Source organism: Lycium barbarum, chromosome 7 (genome assembly GCF_019175385.1).
Source record: "Lycium barbarum isolate Lr01 chromosome 7, ASM1917538v2, whole genome shotgun sequence".
NCBI lineage: Eukaryota > Viridiplantae > Streptophyta > Magnoliopsida > Solanales > Solanaceae > Lycium > Lycium barbarum.
This window is the reverse complement of record NC_083343.1, coordinates 113457793-113465558: the sequence shown is the minus strand read 5'-3', so window position 1 is coordinate 113465558 and position 7766 is coordinate 113457793. Positions and strand designations below refer to the sequence as shown.

Here is a 7766-nt window from a genome sequence, read left to right as displayed (position 1 = left end):
CCTACGTCTTCAAATTCGAAATTCAACGTTAAAAGTGGAATATATGAGGTTACTAAGCTTAGATTCATCACATTTCAACATCAACATCATCAATTTATCAATTATAATCCTAGGGAAAAGTCTCCCAAAACCCTCCTTCAAATTCCATTTCTAAGGGATTGAAAAGGGAAGGGGAAAATCTAAGATAATTGTGATTTAAAGAGGAGTAAAAGATTAGACAAAGTTTTACCTCCAAGAATTTCTTCAATTTGACTCCAAGAACAATATCCCCAAGCTCCAATATCGAGACATGAAATAATGAGGGTTTAAGACTCATTTAATGGATTTAACAGCCCGTCAGCCGCTACAGCGGTAGTATGACCGCCCCAGCGGCCACCTGACCATATCAACGGTCAAGCCAAAATGGCTAGGACCGCTTCAGCGGCAGGGCCACCGCCCCAGTGGTGCCGCTGCTGTAGTGCTGGTGCCGCCAAAGCTGGCACCAGACACCAGAACTTGGCCTAAGTTTTTCATTTCGATCCGATTTTTCGACTAATTCCCGAGACCATCTACTCGCATACTAGATACCTAGTCCCACATAAAAACGCGCTACGAATGTACCTGTGTCCTTGAAATTTCCAACGGAGATCTTGTTTACCGAGTCAACGATCGATGCATTAATTTTCATTTCCCATCCAACATCCCGATATGCATCTGAATGCATTAGGAACCGAACCAAACACACACAAGTTCTAAACGACTATCCGAACCTTTCAAAATTGACGAAATTCCGAAAAAGGTTCGTTGGCCCAAAAGTCAACTTTGGGTCAACCACTTTCACTTTTAAGCTTATATTTTCACCAAAATTGCCCGACTCCGGCCTAGACACCTCGGGAAGCGTGTCACCGGTCCCCTCGGGTCAAAAGAAAATTAATCAATGCTCGAGAACGGGCAAAAACGCCGAAAGGACTATAACGACCAAACGGGTCATTACGTCAGACGACTTCTAATTCTATACATGACATAGACAATTCACAGGTTTCAAACAGCGTCAGCACTATTATTATTTTTCTAGCAAGATCAATTGTTTAGACCTTTTCAACAGTGCTTAATCTTGTCAATATCATGCAACCAATAGACTTGAAGCATAGACGGGGAAAAATTGTGTTATCAATAACAATTGAGAAAGAAACAATATATGCCTTCATCATGAAGTTTGACGCTTTCAGTTCAGTTTTTCAGGCCCTAACTTTAGAATGCAAAGAGCAATAAACCCATTAAAAAAATTAAGTTTCAACATTGTATTCGAATAAATTTCAAGTACAAATTAATCCACTTTGGTTTTTCTGCAACGGTGTATTAAAAAACGATGAACACACAACAAAGGCTCTGATGCTAATGTTAGAATAAAACACGAGGCAAGAACAACTTTACATACCTTTTAGCGCAACGGATGATAGAATAAATGTAGCAAGTGATTCAGGCCTATTTAGAGTGTTTGGGCCTCTTTCTAGTTGGGCTTTGTATTTTTCATTTTACATTTGGGACCGGCCCATGTTCGGTTGTATTTTTGATAAAAGAACCATTTTCTTTCCATTTTCTAATTAATGAGAAAGTCATATATTATTTACCTTTCCTCTTTCTCTCTCTTCGATCAAACCGACTCAACAAATTATGGTAGAAATTTGTGATTTTTCTCTTCTAATTCAACTGTTAACATGGTATTAGAGCACAGATCCACCTATTTCATAATGGGATAGTGTGTTTTTCTCTCTTAAATCTGAAATTTCACTTCAATTTCATCAGTGAAGAGTTAGAGTTTTCTCACCGGAATTTTCGTTTGTTTGCCGGAGTTTCATTGATACTTCTCTTCGTTGGTGATTGATACGTAGAATTGTATATTTTGAAGGATTTACGGTAACACCTATTACATTCTCATATCATTTTTTGTGAGCTTTTGGGGATTCATGTTCCAGCGTGTTTGCTTTTCAAGTTTACATACGATGTGGCCAAATTTTGTAGTTTTGAGATTTTTTTGCTAAATTTTGTGATTAATTTCGAGATTTTGTGCCCTAATTTTGCGATTTAGGGTCTAGTTCGTTGTTTTTGCCTTGTACTAGAATATAGAGCAGTTGTATTGTTGCTTAGTTGTTGTTGCTCTAGTGTACTATTGTTAGTGAGATTTCGATGGCACCAGAAGATCCCACAAACTATTCTGCTCCAACTAACGCGAATTCAGGGATTTCTTCCTCTTCTACGACCATGGTTGATACTTCTCATCCACGATATGTTCATCCTTCTAATAACCCTGGGATATTGTTAGTACCAGTTATCTTTCAGGAACAAGATATCCATCCTGGAAGAGAAATGTTTTGATTGCCTTATCAGCTAAGAATAAAGTTGGTTTAGTGAATGGTAGGATTTCAAACCTAGTTCAGACTCACCTGTCTATGATTACAGGCTTAGGTGCAATGATATGATGTTTTCTTGATTCAATAATTCCTTATCTAAGGGTATTGCTTAGAATGTGCTTCATTGTGAGACTGCTAGGGACATTTGGAAGGATTTGGAAGAGAGGTAGGGACAATCTAGTGCTAGTAGGTATTATCAAATAAAAAGGGAGATTGCTAGTGTTACTCAGGGTGCTTCAGACATAGCAAGCTACTATACTAGACTTAAGAGAATATGGGATGAGCTGAAAACTACTTGTTTTGGTCCTACTTGCACATGTGGTGCGAAATTAATATAGTGAAGGCCAGAAACTCATTCATTTCTTAACTGGGTTAAATGAAAAATATTCTAGTGTGAGAAGAAACGTTCATATGATGAGTCCTGTTCCATCCCTTAGGAAAGTTTACTCCATGCTTCTCCATGATGAAAAAACAAAGGGAGCTGCAGTCCCCTACACCACCATTTTTCTCAGATTCCACATCCTTCTATGCTAAGACCTCTTCAGGTTCCTCATCATATGCTTCTAGTTCTGGGAAGGCTTCCACTTCTAGCACATCTCAACCTCTCTCCCATGCTCCTTCAACCTCAAGTAGCAGAAATTTCACTCAAAGGATCAAGACTTCAAAAACTCCAACCCGGTGTGCAAATACTATAAAAGGTCTGTTCATACCATAGAAAAATGCTATAGACTCCATGGATTCCCTGCTAATTTCAAGTTCACAAAGGGGACGAAATCAGCAGCTTGTGTTCAAGTAGATTCCAACCTTGTCTCTAGTTCTACTGATGGTATGATTTCCAATATGGATCTAGCTCTTCATGGTTTTAGTCAAGAACAATATCAGCACATCATGTCCCTCTTCAAACAGTCACAACTCTACAAACTCAGATGACTTCTCCACTGGTTCTTCTGCTATTGCCATGGGTGTTTTTGTAGGTATTGGTTGCAGTTTTCCCACTTATTCCATTGATATATGTTGTGCTTCATAGTTGAAAGTTAATTCTTGGATTCTAGATTCAGGAGCTACAAATCATATGACACCTCACAAAAACCTTTTACACAATGTTATACCCCTGCCCTTTCCATATCTAGTGACCTTGCCTAATGGCTACAAGATCAAGGTCAATTGCACTGGTTCTTTACTTTTGTGCAGTGACTTTGTATTAGCCAATGTCCTCTTTATCCCTTCATTTTAATTCAATTTAATTTATGTTCCTTAACTTATTGATAAGTTCAACTTCTCTACTTTTTTTAACAAGGCTTCTTGCTCCATACAGGGCTTTTGTCTGAGGAAGCCATTGGAAGTTGGTAGAGAAGCCAATGGACTTTATGTCATTCATTCTGCTTTTACTGATACTGTTTCTAATTCATGTTTAATACCATATATGCTTCTCCACATGTTCCTAAATGTGTTTACATTGCTTGTACCACTACTTGTAACCCTCATTCTTCTATTAATAAAAGCAGATTTTTTTTGTAATCAAAGAGTAGGGCATATGCCTTTTCGTAGAATGAAATCTATTGGTTTTTTGTTAGATAAACTTTCTGCTAAGATATCCTTTAATTGTCAGGTGTGTCCTTTAGCTAGGCAACAAAGATTTCCCTTTTCTGATAGTACAATTAGAACTACACGACCCTTTCAATTAATTCATATAGACTTGTGGGGTCCCTATTACCCCAGAACTTACAATGGCTTTAGGTATTTCTTGACCATTGTTAATGACTTCTCCAGGGCCACCTAGATTTACCTTCCATCCTGAAAGGGCAATGCCTTTTCTATCATTAAATCCTTGGAATTTTTTTTAATGGAAATCATTGCGGTGCCTTTACCGTTTCTTTAGTTTATGAAAAAGAGGAAGAGTTTTAAAGTTTTTTTTTCATCTGGTGAGAGCATTATTAGTGATGTTTTCTTCTAGGGCTGTTCACAGTTTTGGTTAAAACCAAAACCAAACCGAAAATTTAACCAAACCGAATAAAATAACCGACATTTGGTTTAGTTTGGTTTGGTTTGGTTTTAAATTTAAAAAACTGATAATATTTGGTTTGGTTATGGTTATAGTAAAAAATAACCGAATAAATAACCGAACCAAACCGATAATTATATACATAAAATTTATAATTATTTATATGTATAATATTAACTTGTCATAAATAATTAAAGATATTTTATACCTTTTAATTATTAATTTAATTTTTGTCTACTTATTTTTAAGGCCCATGTCTTAAAAGAATATGTCCAACAATCCAAGTCCAACTCTAATAAGTCGTAAGCATAAGGGTTGTTTGTATTTTGAAACCTCTGTTTGACTTGTTCTTTTGAATCTAAACTGCGTTGCAAGTTTGGTCCACCTGATTTGCCAACAGCGTGTCTTTCCCTCAATATGCAGCAAAGTTCACCCTTGTGGGCCATGAGGAAAAAAAAGCTTCATAAGAAATTTGAAGAATGTAGAGAGAGAATATTTGAATTGTCACGGCTAGTCATAAACCGAAAAACCGAACCAAACCGAACCAAACCGACAATAACCAAACCGGTGGTTATTATTTTACTTGGTTTGGTTATGGTTTTAGACATTTAAAAACCGACTAAATTGGTTTGGTTATGGTTTTAACCAATAACCGACCCAAACCGAACCATGAACACCCCTATTTTCTTCTTTTGTTGAAAAAGAGACTCTTTGTGTCTATCAAAACAATTTGGGAAATATTTTTTAACAGAAGATGCTAAACTCGTTTTTCCGTTCTTGGTCACAAAGAACCATTTGTTTTTCTAATTGTAGTGGAATGTTGAGGGACATGAGGCCATGAGGGTCCATATTAATTGCTCTCTGCCGTGCATTATTATTTGGAGTGTGAATTTCAATATATGACATTGAAAAGTGATAAATCCACATACCTGCTTGTGTTTTTTTCTCTTTGCCCTTGATCAATTATTTTTTGGTCTAAGAAATATATACTGTTTGTGTGAATTGGGTCTTTTTGTGCATGGCTAAAACTTCTCTTACCTTAGTATATGAGATTAAGTGAAAAACTCTGGAACTGGGTAAATAGTTGGATGTGACCAACTATCATTCAAGTTTTAACCTTGATTTGAACATAATAAGGAGTATGCATTTTGTTGTGTACTAAATTTTTGCTATTCAAACACAACAATGCGTAAAAGTACCGTGAATGGTCAATAAATTGCCTGCAACTATCACTCTAGAAAAGAGTTACCTTTTTATCTGTTATAGAATATGATTATAATTATCTTGAATTTGTGTGATTTAAGATAAGTGTTCCTCAGATGATTGATTATGTTAGATTTACAACATATTAGAATTCAGATGATGATTGAGAACTTATTGAACTTTTGATTCTGAATCTAGTATGAAATAAATTTTGACATGGTTAATTATTTTAGAAATTTCTATGTATATGAATTTAGACATGTGAAAAGTACACAGTCTCTCATGATAGTTTATACTTGTCTTAAAGTATGTCAATTGTTGCGAAAAATATTGTTGCTAAGCTTACCAAAGGTGATAAGCTAGACAGAGACAATTACAAAATATGGAGTATGAAAATGCAATATGTCCTGGAAGAGCAAGAGGCTCTTGAAGCTCTTAATGTGTCTATGGAAATTCCTGAAAATGGCGATACTCCCCAACATGTGAAAGATCTCGAGGCTTATCATGCTTGGAAAAAAAATCTCTTGCTCGCATAACGTGGTTGAGCAGCATGGATAACGATATTACGAGAGAATTTCGAAAGTATGACAATGCTAAGGACATGTGGTCCACTTTAAAAGAAAAGTTTGGTCATACTTCATTTATCAAGTTAAGAGCGCTTACTATTAAGTTTGACACCTATAAGAAGCGCCCTGGTCATACTATGCGTAAGCATCTGCACCATATGTCAAATATGGTGAATGAACTTAAAGATGTCGGTCATGTGTTGACCGAAGAGCAACAAGTACAAGCTGTGATTCGCTCCCTACCCCAAAGCTAGGAAAATATGAAAATGCACTTAACCCATAATGTTAGTATCAAAACTATGGAAAATGCTAAGCATCATTTGGAACTCGAGGAAGAGCGCCTCGGTATGCAAAAAGCTACTACGAGTTCAGGTCCAGAACGTGGACAAGGCCAAAAATGCAAGTATGGTGGGTTTTTCAAAAAGAAGGGGAAGGGACAAGTCTCGAAAAAGCCTAAATATAATCAACAAGGAAAAAAAGGTGCTTCTGTTCGAAACAAAAAAATGAATATGGCACAGCTCAAATGCTACAACTGTGAGAACATGGGACATTTTGCTCGTGACTGTCCCGAGCCTAAAAAGGTATATGATCTTATTTCTAATTTACATAGTGATGTAAATGTATCTTGTTCTGCTTATCTAACTGAATCTCATTCTATGTGGATTGTAGACTCGGGAGCCACCGACCATATAGCGAAGGAAAGAGATGCATTTGTAGAATTTCGGCGAATTCCACAAGGAGCAAAATGGATTTATGTAGGAAAAAACTCCAAAGTGGAGGTCAAAGGAGTTGGTACCTGCAAACTTGAGATGTGTGGTGGCTGAACTTTATTTCTACATGATGTACTATTTGCCCCTTCTATCGGTCGGAATCTAGTCTCAGTCACAATGTTGATTAATTTAGGATTTCATTTAATCTTTCATGAACATGGATTGGATTTGTATTTGGCCAAGACAAAATATGGCACTGGTTATCCTTGTAATGGTTTTATTCTATTGGATATTGTACCTAATTTTAATAATAATGATATTTGTTTTTCCTTATTTACGTCTACTTCTAATTGTGAAAATGATGTAAATATATGGCATGCTAGGCTTGGCCATATTGGTTAGCAAAGAATGAATCACTTAGCCAAAGAAGGTCTTCTTGGCTTTATAGACAAAGTAGATTTGTCTACTTGTGAATATTGCCTAGCCGAAAAAACTGCAAGAGAACCATTTGGGATAGGTACAAGAGCCGACACTCTATTGCAATTAATTCATTCTGACATTTGTGGTCCAATGAATGTAAGGGCAAGACATAGTGTTGTTTATTTCATCACATTTATCGATGATTGTACTCGATATGGTTATTTCTATTTAATTTCTCACAAATCTGAAGCTTTTAGTTGCTTTGTTAAGTTTATGAACTTAGTTGAGAATCAACTAGATAGAAAAATCAAAGCTTTAAGAACCGATCGAGGAAGAGAATATTTGTCTGATGAGTTCAAACAATTATGTGATGAAAAGGGAATACAAAGGCAATTAACTACGCCCTACACTCCACAACAAAATGGTGTAGCGGAACGACGAAACAGAACCTTATTAGAAATGGTTAGGCCCATAG

The 7766-nt window shown here is 36.4% G+C and overlaps 1 long non-coding RNA gene across 1 annotated transcript; it reads left to right on the top strand.

Moving 5' to 3' along the window:
* Positions 1-1571: 1571 nt before the first annotated feature.
* On the top strand, positions 1572-7204 carry LOC132603852 (uncharacterized). The gene is made up of 2 exons (XR_009568554.1): positions 1572-6742; positions 6831-7204. It is a non-coding gene; the product is annotated as an uncharacterized LOC132603852 (long non-coding RNA).
* Positions 7205-7766: the final 562 nt, after the last annotated feature.